Below are 15,177 nucleotides of genomic sequence, written 5' to 3'. Positions count from 1 at the left end.
TTACCTGGCACAGCCGGCGTTCTCCAGGCCACGGGTTCCTCCGGTCCGGCGCGGTTCTTGGCGGCGGGATAATCTTCCTCCCGAGCTCTTGGGAAGCAAGAAGGATCTCCGCCCCAGTTCGGGCCAGGCTGCGTCTCTTTCTCGGTGTAGTCCAAGGTGCGGGGAGTGGGCGATCGGCGTAGAGTCGGCGACCGGAGCGCGCGGGAGAGGTTGCGGCGGTGTGCTCCTATTGGATCCTCTGCACCGGGTGCATCCCCCTGTCTCTGCCGCCACCGCCCGGTCCTGTCTCTTCCCCGCGGTGCCACCGGATTCGGCTCACGCGCCGGGAAGGCTCCCAGAGAAGTGCGAGCAAAGCCTCCGGCAAGGCTGGAAATAGCGCCGCGCCCGCCCGGCGCCCCGCCCCCAGTCCGGGCCCCGCCCCACGGTGGAGAGCGGCGATCCCGGTGGCAGGGCAGAGATGGGGGAAATCTCTTCCCCGATCACTCAGCCCTCTCGGGAGCTCACGGGCGCCACGCCCACGCGCGCTCTGCGGCTCCCGCGGCCCCACTGGCCGCGCGCTCCGTTGGAGCTGCTGCTGGGCGCGGTCGGGCGGCAGCGGGGGGTGGGGTGGTATTGGCGCGGGCTGTGCCCAGCTCGGGGATCCCCGAGTGCTGGACTCTGGTCTGCTGCTTGGCTCCACTCCGCAGCTTTTTAGCTGCCACCGCCCCCGTGGTGACACTGAGTAACCCTGCGCTGACCTAGGGAAAAAGAAAAGGCGCCAGCGAACAGGGTCTTAGACCCAAAGCTGAGCGGCCGCGGGGCTTGCACAGGGATTGGTGCGCAGAAAAATTCGAGTAGGGTCCCAGACTACTGTCAGCGTGGGAATTTGGACAAGGCCTTGTCTCTTGTTGGCACTCACCCCCAAATTTCTGGGTCTCAGTTAACCACAAGTGCCCAGTGATCCGGATTCTCGCTTAAGAACTCCTTAAGCCTCGGTCTGGCACCAGCTTGAGGCCTGAAGCAAGCAGCCCCTCCCTCCCCTCCATCTACACCCACAGCCTCACAGCACAAGTGTAGAACCAGGACTCAGTCCCAGGGCTGTGGATTCAAATCTTGATTTCCCAGAGAAGTGGAACCCCGACCTGCAGGGGGCAATCAGACACTAGGAGGAAAGGCTGGGTGTGCATCTAGTAACCATTCTCAGCTGTGTAAACCAGGAAACAAGCTTAGCCTCGAAAGGGCATACAGAACGAAATCAAACAATCAAAAACTACAGAGAAGCTTCCAGTAAAAACAGAGTGGAGGCTGCGGCCTCTCCCCTCCCTGAGTGGACTGGTTGCTTGGTTGACCCAACCCCCATCCCAGACAGGTGATGAAGTTAAAGATTGACACGGACCTGTGGCCTTTGAGTGACCAGATAAGGACGTGACAGCCCTGATAAGGAACAGAGATGAACACTAACACTAGAGATGTGGAGGGCAGGGGAGCTTCTAGCACTAGCAAGCTTGAAAGGCCTGAGTGGTCCTGTGGTTTCTTTAAAGATCCCTGTGAGCTCAGAGTATCCAAGGATCCTCTCAGGGCAGGTGAGATGGTGGCCTGCCTTCCATTGTTTTTGTTTTGGTTTCTATTTTTGAGATAGGTTCTCTTTTGAGATAGGTAGCCCAGGCTGGCCTCAAGCTTGCTGTATAGCCCAGGCTGACCATGAGCACATGCTCTTCCTTTCTCAACCTCCAAGCGCTGGGGTTACAGGCCTGTAAGGCAGCACTCAGCTATCTTTTAGCCCGTTTAGTTTTGCAACAATGAAGTACATGCTACTGTTTTCCCCTTACAAAGGAGGAAAATGAGGCGTGAGATGCCAGTAAAGCGCTACTGTCAACAAATTTGGATGGTGGTGGAGCTGGGGTTGGCTCAGGTATCCCAGTTTCAATGTGGAATGCCAGGTTACTGTCTCTGGAGCTCAGGATGGTCCAAGGCTCGGGCTGTGCTGTGACCTGTACAGATCCTCTGGCTGTACAAGTTACTCATGGGAAGGAAGGGGCAAATATATGCCCTCTTAGTCAAGTTCAGTTGAACGGGATGGATTCAAGGGACAGGAGTCGAGAGTCAGGAAGAATGCGGCAGTGGAAACCCCAACCTATGTCCAGACACCGGCAGAGCAGAGTAGAAAAGATGGAAAGGAAGAAGGGCACGGGTTAAAAGCTACCTGCCTTCCAGTCAGCTGAGGCTGCAGTCCCCCTCCACCTCCAGCATGCCACCCCACCCAGAGTCCTGGCTGCAGCTGAACAGTTTACTAGTAGGGTCCACATCTGCAGCTAGGCCTGAGCCATCACAGGGATTTGGTCTCAGAAGCGTGATGGTCAAGAGATCTCTTGAGCACTGTGCACCCTTTGGAGGGTAAGTACACACACACACACACACACACACACGTGCATGCACACACACACACACACACACACACACACACGACATGCCTATTCATGGCGACCCTCGAGCACGTGTTTGCGCACACTGACCAGTGGGGAGATAATGGGAACCTCCATCCCCAGCCCAGCGTCTGAAGCATAGAACAAGTTTCCACAGCTTTATTCTCTAGAGCCAGTCCACACAGGCTTCCCTGTGACTGGAAAGCACAGATAGTCAGTCGGGCCATTGTAGCTGCCCTGTGTGCAGCAATCCTCCTGGGAAGGGTGGTTTTTCCATTAGCTTCTCCAACTGTACTTATTAGCACTTATTTGCATCTAATATTCAGGCAGACACCGAGAGGAATCAACAATGCTCCATGCCTTTGACACCCCCCACATTTTTGGCTTTTTTCCCCTCACCCCTAGTTCCTTCTTATTTGCAGAGGCCCTTGGAGGAAATCCCCGAAGGAGAACTGGGGCCCCTGGCAGGACAAGCATGCATTTTCCTCTGGAGATTTGCTAAGGGCTGCAGTGCCCTTTTTTGAAAGTCAGGCTCAGCCTCTGCAGCGAGGGAGGTGGAGACACACTGCAAAACCCAGGCATGAAGCTCTGCGCGCGCTTGCGGGTTTTGATATGTGTGTCTCCACCAAAAGATTTGTGGCAAACACATCTCTTTGCATCCCAACTAAGGTACAAAGCCACTTTCATTGGATGGCCTGGTGAGTTCACAGTCTAAGCTCCCAGAGCTGCTGTGGAAGAGGCCCAGAGCCTCTCAACAGAGAGGGAGGAGGGGGAGGGGCTTTAGCTGTGGGCCGACTATGGACAAACTCCTTGCTCCAGTTCTGGGTTGACATCTTGCTTCCCACAGCCACCCTGTCTGCCAGCGGGGGGAGGGGGGTCCTGTCTTCCTTTGCCTAGAACTGAAGGTGATGAAGCTAGGAGGCCAGGACTGATAGTCTCACTGTGTTTGTAAATTCATAGGTAAAACTGAGTGTTGATTCCTAAATTCAATGCAGTGAGAACAGGAGCAAGCACTAAGGATACGGCTCAGTGGTAGAGCCCCTGCCTAAAATCCCCCAGTGAGGGGCTGGGGGCGTGGCTCAGTGGTAGAGCCCCTGCCTAGAATCCCCCAGTGAGGGCTGGGGCGTGGCTCAGTGGTAGAGCCCCTGCCTAGAATCCCCCAGGGAGGGGCTGGGGGCGTGGCTCAGTGGTAGAACACCCCAGTGAGAGAAAGGTTTGGCTCAAACCTAGTGCCAAGACTAGCTCAGTCTAGTGCTTCTAGAATTCATCAGTGAGGGCCTAGGGGTGTGACCTTGGGCTAGAGTACTTGCATAACATGCACAGGGTTTGGGTTTGATCTCCATCACAGCAAATAATCGTAATTGTCCTTATTAAAAGTGTCCTGTAGTAAAACTGTCTGCTGAGGTTGGTAGCCCAGGCACATACTCCCAGCCCTCTGAAGGTTGCAAGTCCATCTTGGACTATGTGTCCACTTCTGGGCCAGCTTGGGCTACTTAATGAGGTTTTATATTAAAAATCACGTAACAAGCCAGGTGGCAGTAGCACACATCTTTAATTCCAGCACTCGGGAGGCAGAGGCAGGCAGATCTCTTTGAATTTTAAGCCAGCCTGGTCTACAAAGTGAGTTCCAGGACAGCCAGTGTTGTTATCCAGAGAAACCCTGTCTCAAAAAAGCCAAAACAAAACAATGCGTGTTTGTATGTATGTGTATATGTGTGTGTATGAAGTAGTAACTACAAATCAGAAAAGAAACAAAAATCAGTACTGTACTGCAGAACGGCTTAGGTTCTTTTTCGTGCTCCTGGTGACCCATGGAAGAAAGAGAAAAATTGTTATGGTTTTCCTGGTGCCAGTGTGAGCTGGCTGGTTTCCAAAAACTCCTTTACTCCCTCCTGTTTCCTGATTTCTTTCTTTCTTTCTTTCTTTCTTTCTTTCTTTCTTTCTTTCTTTCTTTCTTTCTTTCTTCCTTCCTTCCTTCCTTCCTTCCTTCCTTCCTTCCTCCCTCCCTCCCTCCCTCCCTCCCTCCCTCCCTCCCTCCCTCCCTCCCTCTCTCTCTCTCTCTCTCTCTCTCTCTCTTTCTTTCTTTCTTTCTTTCTTTCTTTCTTTCTTTCTTTCTTTCTTTCTTTCTTTCTTTCTTTCTTTCTTTCTTTCTTTCTTTCTTTCTCCTAGACAGGGTTTCTCTGTATAGCCCTGGCTGTCCTGGAACTCACTCTGTAGACCAGGCTAGCCTCAAACTCAGAAATCACACTACCTCTGCTTCTCTAGTGCTGGGATTATAGGCCTGCACCACCACTACCCAGCCTGTTTCCTGATTTCAAAGGTGTGGGGCACAGTAGCCCCTGCCCTGTAGAGTGAAGGTTGTGAGTGCATACTGGACACTAGTGTGCCTGGTGATGTGTGCTATGGCTGGTCTGCCCCAAGCCACCCAAGGCCAGACCTCAGAGCATGGACTAGCTCTGCCTCAAGCATGCGGCCCTGTGTGGCTTCCGATGACTTCCATGTTCCCCTAAAGTGAGTTCAGTGGGCAAATGGGCCAATGACATGCCCGCTGGTCAGGGATAATGAGCCAGGGACCGTGACTGAGGTCCCCAGCTGCATCTTCTGAGGCACTAGCATGGACACCTGGCCATAGTCTTTTCTTCACAAACCTTGTCCTCCCTATTAATTGGAGAGTAAGCTTGGGCCCAGGCTCTTGATGTCTCTTTAAGGCCCTAGTTGTGGACCCTTGATTGAGAGCACCTGGGCTAGGAAGAAAGCTCAGACCGATTCTCTTAGCCACCTTATTGGGTGGGTATTTATCCCAGGTCCTTTCCCACCATTTTCCATGATTTCCTTGGGTATGCAAGGAGTTGGGAGGCTGTGCTGTACCCTTCATGATGCCTTGCCTGAAGTTTCCCTATGTCAGCACACCAGTGAGTCCCCTGTGTTAGTGTTGCTAGTGGGCAAAAGCAATCCCACGCCCCACATGCTAGTTATCATTTGGCATCATGCGTGGAGCCCTTTGAGGTGGTAAGGATGGCCTGATCCATTACAGCGGGAGGGAGTGGCAGCCCCTTGCATCTGAACGGATGGATTGGGATGCAGATCAGGCCCGAAGGTCCCACTGCCTCTAACAGTGCCACCAACGGGAGACCGAGAGCTCAAACATGGGAATCTGCGGAGGAACATCTTAAGGTCAAACCTTAGCACCGTAACCTGTGCTGATTCCCGGAACGTCTCCGTCGTTCTGGGCATGACAATAGCTGCTCTTTGCGGAGCAGGTTTCTGGAGCCAGAAGGAAAGCAGGAGGGCCAAATACCTTGAGGGGGCAGCCCTTTGGGTTTCTAGGAAAGGATATACTCTTAGACATGGCAACCGTTGCCGTGATAGCCTCGGCCCCTTCTCCCTCAATCTAAAGCAGGTAAGCATTCCAAGGGGGCGTGTTGACCCTGTAGACCAAGAAGGATCTAGGCTCCATATCTAGCCTCTCTATCGAAACTAGGCTCAAAGCCAGCTGGCTCCTTTGTTCAGGTCTTGCCAAATTCAAATTTATTTTGATGCTTTAAAAACAACTAAAAAAAAATGCTATGTAGCCTAGGTTAGCTTTGAACCTGCTATCTTCCTGACACGGCCTCCTAAGCGCTGGCCACCTGCCTGGCTCAACGCCTCTTACTTTAACAAAACCACCACTGGGGCTGGCTCAATGGCTCAGCCTGTAGAAGCATGTGCTTCACGAGCCGGATATCTTAGACCCCACGGTGGGAAGAGAGAAATGACTTATGAAAGCTATCCTCTGACCTCTACAAGTGTGGCGGAGTGCCCCTGAATGAGTGCACGCGCGCGCGCGCGCACACACACACACACACACACACACACACAAGTAAATAAACAGATGAACATTGGGATGTCTGATGCTGGTCAGCCCTCAAGTTCCCGGGGTCCTAGCTCAGCTGAGATCCCTCCCCTAGGTCTAGCCATAGCAGGAAGACCATCCAGGAACTACAGGGGTGGGGGGAGTCCAATATAATACCCTTCATCCAAATGATATTATCTACTTTCAAGGCCGTTAACTCTGAGATAAAAGAGTTTAAAATTTGAGAATGCCTACCTGCCACAATTCAGCAGATGCTGTTTGATTTGGACCACACCAGCTCACTGTTCATGTCATGTACGGCCGGGCTGAAGTTTGCTTTTTTCAGCTGTCAGTCAATGACAGTGTTCCCGGCTGGTAGAAGGATGCCTCCCCTCCCTGGTCTAGGCAATGGATTTTGACACCTCTTAACAGGGGGCTTATGTCTGTGCATCTGGCTGTGAATGAGCTCATTACAAATAGTTTTCTCTATTCAATCAGGCTGGCTTGTCCGTCCAGCTCTCTTTCCTGCCTGTATGTTGTTGGTCACTAACCAAGGTAACCACTACAGTGGGAACACTACTGTGTAACTCTAGGATATGGCACTTGGTTCCAAATGCTCTCTAATTTGGAGAGCTTGTTAATTCTCTGGACTGCCTTCTGGCTTAGCCTGGATTGGTGGACTCAGAGGCCTTTTATGCAGAAAAACTGTATGGGGCTCCAATTTCGCCTGGATTTTCTATGGGGGATGAGGAGGACAGTGGGACCTCGTAGGACAGGATCCCATCCCCAGCAACATCAGCTCAGACAGCATTTCAGAACTACAGCCACCAGGCACTACAGCATAGGCCCACAATTCCAGCACTGGGGGGGGGGGGCAGAAGCAGGAAGCATGTGAATTCAAGGCCACTCGGCTGCATACAGAGACCTCGTCTCAAATACACACATACATACCTCCTCCCACTCGTCAAGGACCTCTCCATTGTGAGGCAGGAAAGGAGTGGGGCTTAAGTATTCTCTAAGTTCCCAAGACAGCTAAAAGCAATTTTTTTCAATGCAAACTTGAATGCCGTTCTAAATTTAATGCTTAGTATTAAGCATCAGGCTTGGAGAGTTTTGAGAAGAAAAGATGGCTTTGAAACGAAAAAAAATATATTTCTAGCGGAACATTCCAGAAACATTTATCAGATGCCAGCAGGGACATGCCTTTGGGTAGGCTGCGCACACTGTGACAACCTTGCCTCAGTGGTAAGAATAACGGCTTAGAACTAACTAACCATAAAGGAAGAGGACACGAGGCAGTGTCAAGGGCGGGGTAGAAGGACCGCATAGTGGAGGCCTTTCAGACCCTGAACCCTCAGGGCCAGAAAACAAAGTTGCCATCGGACTCATCAATAACTTCTGCCACCAGGCAGACACCAACGTCCTCCCCGGGGCGGCGGCTTGGTTGGCCTCCAGGTTTGTTGAGAGCCTTTAAGCACAGGCGAGTTGTGCCATAAAGCGCGTGTGGGCGGCCGCAGCCGAGCTGGAAGCACAGCGGCAGGTACGGCTCGGCCTGGCTCCACGCGCTCTGAACGAGTGGTATTTTCACACTGTGCTCGGAGCCCACACAACACCTGGCGGCATGAGCAACAGAAAACAAAAGCCTGGTGGAGGAAGGAAGGCATCCAGGGAGAAACCCGTCCGCCAGGCCGAGTGGGCCTACAGGGGCCTCTAAGTCCAGCAGATCGGGAACATTTGCCACACTGGGAGCCCCTGTCATCTCAACGGGAGAAGCCTTAGAGTGACACCTGATACCTTATTCTGGAGGTCAGAAGAAAGCCTATATGGGTTTATTCCCTCAGATGTTCCAAGGCTATTTTTTTGTTTTTGTTTTTGTTTTTTTGCACTGAAGATGCGAAATGTAAAAACTTATCGGTCATCCCTTTCCATCCTATGCCTGGCAATAGGCAAGAGGCTGCACCTTCCCAAATGGCCTCTTAGCTCGCTAAACCATCCCCTCGTCCCTTGTCAGGTGATGAGACCTGCAGATGATGGGTAGAAGAGAGGTCTCCAGTTTCCAAAGACTTCCAGGTACAGGGGTATTCTGGGGGACACCTCTGTACCCCTTGAAAAATGGAACCCTGGCATTGAAAATAAAATAAGACAGTTGGTGCGGGAGCCGAAACAGTTACCAAGTTGCTGCTGAGTTCTCCCCAAGCTCAGGAAACTTCATCCTGCAGGCAGAGCCCAGGATGCCCGGGAGTTCAGAACACTGCCCAGTGGCGTCCTGTCTGTAGCCATGGAAACAGGGAGACAGTCGCCTTCCTGTCTGCTTTCGTTCAGGAGACATCTTGCTGTCAGCAGTATTTAAAGTTCGCTTTAGAAAGCAAGGCAGTCCGCATCTCCTCTTCTGACACCAGGCAAAAAGCCTCATGGCACGAAGGTAGCTGTCAAGATCCCAGCGTGGAGCCTGTCGCACGCTGCTGGGCCATCCCCCATCCCTGTCCTCACTCAGATAGAGCACCCCCCCTGCTGGGGCCTTAGCAGTGGAGGATAGGGTTCTTAGGAGTCCATCGTTAATAATCGCTTCTGTATTCATACCCTATCTCAAGATTCAGGGGGCGGGGCAAGGGCACAATGGAGCGTAGGTGGGCATGACCTCCAGGCCCGTGTACAAGCTAGAGACAGGTCAGCAGTGAGGCCCAGCTCCCTGGCACAGGTGCCTGTATCATCTGTCCCCAGGCACAGGCTGCCTAACCAAGTCTTTGAGAACCTTCTAGAGATGGGATAGCAGGATGCCAAAGTAAATGCCCACCATTAAGGAGGAAGACAGGCAGACAGGCAAGATTTTCAACTAGGTGGCAACACAAACGCGGATAGTGTTGACTTAGCGGTGGCCAACACTGCTGGGGGTCAGGGTCCCATTGTGGCATAGGCCTGACCCATACTCATACTCTGGGGACAGGACACATGTCCCCAGAGAATGGGAGAAATGACCATAATATGCATTTTGTGAAACACTAAGGATATTCTGGCAATGACAGACAAAAGAACTGTTGCTTCATACTTGGAAAAGAATAACACGCAAAAGCAAAACAAAACAAATTTAAAAAAAAAACCCAGAATTGGCAGTTAAACAATTGCCGAATTCTGGAAAACAAGCCTTAGTGCTGGAAAAGTCAGGGCCCAGGGTAAGGCGCTTGTCACCCTGGGCTTGAGAGAATAAGACTGTTGTAAATAAAGGGTCGAGCTTCATCCGCGGTCATTCAAATGATTAAGCTCACATTATTATCCCGTTTTAAAAGTCACCAACAGGTCGTTGGAGCAGGCCGATGCTGTGGGAACACAGCCGTTGTCCGCCTTAGGCTGTGGTCTCCCCGGCATAAGCATACCAGAGGCAAAGCTTCTGGGGCTGACCCCAGAAAGCACGTGGCAGGGCATCGAGCTTCGGCAGAGGCAGGGACAGCTCTCAGGAGAGAACTGTGCCCTGGTGTTGAACTCCGAGTTGGCCGCAGGGATACAGGCAAACATCGGACCAGTCTGCCTCAGAGTCCCAATCAATGCACAACACTACCTCAAGGGCTCAATGCATTTTCTCCTTTAATGCGATTTTTTTTTTAAAGCAGCCTGAGTTCATGGTACGTTATGGTTGGGGTGTTTTAAAAATAGACGGCAACAATGTTGGGGCATAGATTTGAATGTGCCTCTAACAAAGAGTGGACAGACCAGCAAGATAGCCAAGCCAAGCCAAGCTGAAAACCTACAGAAACACTTAAGCAAAGCTAGCAGGCAGCTAGCCGGGCATGGCGGCACGCACCTGTTACTCGAGCGAGCACACAGGCGGCTGAGGCAGGCTCGGGGCTGGAAACCACACTGGACTGCATAGTAAGTTTCCCGTCTCAAAGACTAATCTTCAGCAAAGCCCCTGTACTGCTGTGCTGGCTAGCTTGATGTCAAGTTGACACAGGCTAGCATCATCTGCGAAGAGGAAACTCCAGTTGAGAATTGAGAAAATGACTCCATGAGATCGGGCTGTAGGTAAGTAAGCCTGTGGGACATTTTCTTAATTACTGATTGATGCAGGAGGACCCCGGGCCATTGTGGGTGATGCTGTCCCCGGGCAGGTGGTCTCGGGTTGTATAGAAAAGCAGGCTGAGCAAGCCCTGAGGAGCAAGCCAGTAAGCAGCACTCCTCCGTGGCCTCTGCATCAGCTCCTGCCTCTGGCTTCCTGTCCTGATGTGAACTCTGAACTGTGATGTAGAAGCTTAAGGCAAATAAACTCCTCCCGCATCGATTTGGTCGTGGTGTTTCATCACAGCAGTAGTAACCGGAACTAAGACTGATCCACGTGAAGGAAGGAAGAGATGGTGCTTATGTCCTTGACAGCAGGCCTTCTCTTCCTGGAATAGAAAATAAACATTTACTGAAAAGCACAGAGCCCTACTTTGACAATGCTGGCTGGAGTCATGGTTTTCTGGATTTTGTTTCTGGTTTGTTGGAGCTGCGGATCTGAATCTAGATCTCACACAAGGCAAGTACATCCCCAGCCCTCTAGTTAGTTTCCATTTTAGTCTAAGCTTTCTAGACAGGCCTTGAACTTGTGATCCCCCTGCCTCAGCCTCCAAAGCAGGTGGGATGGTAGGCTTGTACAACCAGATCTGGATGTCCACCCAGGGCCTCTGCTTCACACAGCACTATACATGTGTGGTGGATCCTCAGTGGGGTGATCTGAAGAGGATGGATCGTCCCCTACCCGTGAGTCTCAGCGCTATCTGGACTTTTCTGTGCAGACACCAGGAAAAAAAGGACTGAATGAAGAATCACAATTGGATAAAGGGAGCTTTGGATGTAGTTCAATGGTGGGGCATCCTTAACATATGCTTGCCCCTGGGTTCAGTTTGCCAGCATGGCAACGAACGGCTAAATAAATAAAACAGGAACAACAAAGCGGGGAGAAGATTCAGGTAACGGGAGATATTTTTGTAAGAGCCAGGAATCTCAAAAAGCAGGCTGCCATATTTTTTTTTCAACACTGCCAGAAAAACAAAAAAACAAAAACCAGAAAAAGAAACAGGTGCTTTGTGAAGTTAAAAAGGCTCTCTGGAACTCAACCTCCTTGCAAAAGTTCAGAAAAATTAATTTCACCTTTGCAGAAGTGAGCAAGAATAAAGGACTCAGGTCCCCTCCCAGGCAAGGTGATGTTAATGAAGACGAGATGATAAAGAGTCAGACAGCGTCCCTGGAGAGAAATCACACCTACAAAGAAAAGGCTACAAGGGAGCATGCCAAGAACACACACAAAGAAATCAAGACAGTGACGTAAGGTCTGAAGGCCCGGCAGAACTCCACAAATGACCCAGAAGAACCCAGACATGGAACCACAAATCCACAAATCCACAAATCCAGGGAGGAGCTGGTTTATGAGGAAAAAAAAAAAGTATTTTCTGAAATGGAACTGGGATAAGATAAAAGAATGAAAAAAACAAGACAGACAAAGTCTTAGAAGGAATTAAAAAGATGAGAGAGAGAGAGAGAGAGAGAGAGAGAGAGAGAGAGAGAGAGAGAGAAAGAGAGAGAGAGAGAGAGAGAGAGAGAGAGAGAGAGGAATCAAAGAAACAGACATGACCCCAAAGATTAAAGAGAATGATACAAATGTTGGAGAAGGTCAAAGTGATTCAACGCACAGACAATAGAAATCCAGGAAGAAAGAAAATAAAAATGGAAAACCAAAGTAGGGAAGAGAACTCACTGGAAACTGCCGTTCGAGAAAGCAGCCCAGAAACAAAAAGAAAACCAAGGTTTGAAGCTGCACATGGAAAGGTCACGTAGCATGTGCTCTGAGAATGCTGACCCAGAGCGACCCATGCCAGGCCACAGTCTCCTAAAATAATGGGACTTGAAGGAAAAAGTAAAATCTTAGCCGGGCGGTGGTGGCACACGTCTTTAATCCCAGCACTTGGGAGGCAGAGGCAGGTGGATTTCTGAGTTCGAGGCCAGCCTGGTCTACAGAGTGAGTTCCAGGACAGCCAGGGCTACACAGAGAAACCCTATCTGGAAAAACCAAAAATTAAAAAAATAAAAAATAAAAAATAAAAAATCTTTTGAGTATCTTAGCATTAAACACAAACAAACAAAAACAAAACAAAAAAAAACCACAAGGCACAGGAGCTAAGGAGGGGTAAGAAGCTGGAAAATGTTCAGGATATTTCTCATTGCAGTGCTACGCAGGAGGAAACAGAGGGACATACTTCTGAAGCCGAGAAACCAAAGCACACGCGCTAACATAACTAGACAAATTCTTACAGGCATGTAGGGAAGAACTTTGGAAAGAGTGTTGCCATGAGCTCTTCCTTGGTTCTGATTGGTAAATAAAGATGCCAGCAGCCAATAGCTGGGGAAGAGAGACAGAGGCGGGATTTTAGGATTACCCAGGCTTGGGACCTGGAGGAGAGGAAGAAGGAAATCTGCCATGTTGAGACACAGAGTTTGTTGTGGGGTAGAAAAGCAAGAAAGCACGGCCCAGACAGCTGACTAAGAGCAGCCAAGACGGAACACAGAAATTAGTAAACCGTAACTCAGAATTATTGGCGGGAGGTAGACTCCAGCAGCGCGGAAGTTAGGCTGCCACCCTGCTATTGTGCTGCATAAGGCATGTTAAAATCTAAAGGTTGTGTGTGTCTTTCATTCTGGAACGTAAACCACCGAGGTGTGTAGGACCCCATGCCGGGATTTACTAATTAATAACTAATACAACACAATACGCCCCAAGTGGAAATAGGAGAACCTGAGGATTGACAAGAAAAAAGTATATACTGAGTGTATACTCTGATAGGCAGATAGGTAGCTATCCATAAATTGGACAAAAGAAGGAGAAGAGCACATAGGAGGAAAAAATTTAACTATTTTCCATAAAAATTAACTATTTTCCATGACGCTGTTGTTTGACACCCAGAGCAGTTAGGAGAGCATCCGGAACAGTGATATGTGCCTGCCATCCCAACACATGGGCAGCTAAGGGAAGACAGTTGTGAGTTCGAGGCCATCTTGGGCTCAAAAACATTAGTAGAAAGTCAGGTAAGGGCTTTGCCACCGGACCGTTGAGACTGGAAGGAGGACTTCTGGAGAGGACGGAGACATCCTTGATCTACACGGTTATTATTATCTTTGCTGAAGCTATACCTCTGTTTGGCCTTTTTCTGTCTTAGCCTATGATAAATGTATTTCTTTTTTGTTTTTACTAGTTGAGAGTTGAGTTCTACTATTGAGAAAATATAATATATTGTATTTTGATCATATTCACTGTCATCCTTCAATAACACCCATAGCCACCCACACCCATAGCCACCAAACTTTGAGTTCTCAGTGTTTTGTTTTGTTGTTTTGTTTTATCCATCAAGTTCAATTTGTGATGCCCTTATACTTTGGGGTATGGGGCCATCCACTGGAGGGAGCATGGTCAACTTACCATGGGTAATGCTTGAAACCCCCCCCCCCACCTCTCCCACCAACTGGCAGTTGCCAATAGCTCCTCGGCTGTAGGTGGGGTGTTGTGCCCTCCTCCCCTCTCCATGCTGGGGGCTTTGTCTGGACTGAGCTTGTACAGGTCATCGTGTGCTGCTATAACTGCTACGAATTCTCAGTTTTGTTTGTTTGGATTAAGGGTTTGTTTTCTTGTTTTGTTTGGGTTTGTTCATTTGTTTTTTGGTTCTTGAGGCAAACTCTTACTATGTAGCACTGGCTGTCCAGGATCTCATCGTCCAGGCTAACCTCAGACCTCCAGAGATCCTCCTGCCTCTGCCTCCCGAGCGCTGGGATTAAAAGACCTGCCACGCCCGGCCCTTCTGTGTCTGGAAAACATTTTTTATGTATAACCAATCGTCACCTCTGGCTTTCTCAGTCTCCCCTCCATCTCTTCTGCAGTGACCCTTGAGCCTTGGGGAGGAAGCAATGGATGTAGATGTCCCACTGAGGGCTGAGCGCTCCAAAGTCTCTTATTGTTTTCACGTTGACCAGGTTTCTGTGTTAATCTCCATCCAGCACCAAAGGAAGCTTTTTTGATGCGAGTTCAGAGATGCACAGACCTATGGGAGTAATGATAAATCATAACTCCTTATAATTTACTCTGAAATGTATTTCTTTTGTAAAACAATTTAAAAGTATATTTTCGTTTTATGTGTATGAGTGTCTGCCCTTGACTGTGCACCACGCATGCCCAGTGTCCAGGCAGGCCAGAGAGGGCATCAGAGCCTGTGGAACTGGAGTCACAGAGGGTTGTGAGATACTATTCAGGTGCTAAGAACAGAACCTGGGTCCTCTGCAACATCCTCTTACCCAGTAAGCCAGTATTTCTTAACATTTGTTCTTCAGTTCACAGCTAATTCCTCATTCTACACACACCCAGCAGTGACGGTGGCAAGTGACTGAATTCCCAACATGGTGCCTTGGGCCACCTGAGATGCAGAGTTTCTACCAGAACATAAGGTCTGGAGGCCACAGAACACACTTGCATGTTCGATGCTGAAGTCAAGAAGTGTTAGCTGAGTGAGTATAATGCAGAAACTAGACTCAGGATTCTTCCCTAGATTCAGTAAAATGTTCAGTGTCCGTCATACGAAAGTCCGTTTGACCCCACAATGAAGGTCTGGCTCTGCTTTGTCTCTGAGCCAGCGATGTTTGCATGGCTAAGGTCCATTTTATGGTTCCTCGGGCCACCGCCCCTCCTATCACCTGGACCAGGTGACAGAAGAGCCCAAGAATGACTCTGGTCTTTACAACCCATCCATAAAGGATGTCTTAAAGTCTCCAAAGGAGACCAGATAGGAACTGGTTGAGCCACGGGCGGGGTGGGCTGTTGACACTTCTGTGATGCAGGGTCCACGGTATGCTGGGATGTTTTGTCTTTGTGGCCAGTCAAGGAACCCAGGGATGCCTGTGAGCATTGGTGCCCACGACTCCTCTAAAAGA

General features: G+C 49.9%; 1 protein-coding gene across 1 annotated transcript in view; it reads right to left on the bottom strand.

The window, feature by feature from the left end:
* The window catches only part of Chst8 (carbohydrate sulfotransferase 8), a 140,123-nt gene extending 139,754 nt beyond the window's left edge, over nucleotides 1-369 (bottom strand). Inside the window, exon 1 of the mRNA XM_052165598.1 lies at nucleotides 5-369. The gene's annotated coding sequence lies outside the window, so the exon portion shown is untranslated. The remainder of the gene's footprint in view (nucleotides 1-4) is intronic.
* Nucleotides 370-15,177: the final 14,808 nt, after the last annotated feature.

The sequence above is a fragment of the Apodemus sylvaticus genome, chromosome 1 (assembly GCF_947179515.1).
Source record: "Apodemus sylvaticus chromosome 1, mApoSyl1.1, whole genome shotgun sequence".
Lineage (NCBI taxonomy): Eukaryota > Metazoa > Chordata > Mammalia > Rodentia > Muridae > Apodemus > Apodemus sylvaticus.
This window is presented reverse-complemented; position numbering and strand designations above follow the sequence as displayed.